General features: G+C 32.5%; 1 protein-coding gene and 1 long non-coding RNA gene across 2 annotated transcripts in view; one reads left to right on the top strand and one right to left on the bottom strand.

Moving 5' to 3' along the window:
• Positions 1-286, top strand: part of Spt6 (transcription elongation factor Spt6) — a 213,282-nt gene that overhangs the window by 45,465 nt on the left and 167,531 nt on the right. The window lies entirely within an intron of this gene.
• Positions 1-286, bottom strand: part of LOC108358201 (uncharacterized) — a 20,850-nt gene that overhangs the window by 10,381 nt on the left and 10,183 nt on the right. The gene's annotated exons all lie outside the window — the stretch shown is intronic.

Below are 286 nucleotides of genomic sequence, written 5' to 3'. Positions count from 1 at the left end.
GTTATTTGTTTTTGTTATTTTATGGCCTTATAACAATTATATTCAACAATTTTTATTGAGCTCGAGGCCGTTTTTAATGAAAAACTTATTGTGGAAAAGCAACAATAATTTTGAAAAAATGGTAGAAGTGATAGATATTTCGGAAATCACCACATTTTCTCATCACACTTCTTTTAGTAGGATTCGAACCGAAGATCCCACAGACTCAGCCAGTTGCCTACGCACTGTGCTAAGTTAGCCTTGTTAATTCTTGCTCGTCCTTAAGTTATTTGTTTTTGTTATTTTA

This window comes from Rhagoletis zephyria, unplaced genomic scaffold (genome assembly GCF_001687245.7).
Source record: "Rhagoletis zephyria isolate East Lansing unplaced genomic scaffold, Rhagoletis_zephyria_1.1 Rzeph_scaffold_00222, whole genome shotgun sequence".
Classification (NCBI taxonomy): Eukaryota; Metazoa; Arthropoda; class Insecta; order Diptera; family Tephritidae; genus Rhagoletis; species Rhagoletis zephyria.
The sequence above is the reverse complement of the archived record's forward strand: the minus strand, read 5'-3'. Positions and strand labels throughout refer to the sequence as shown.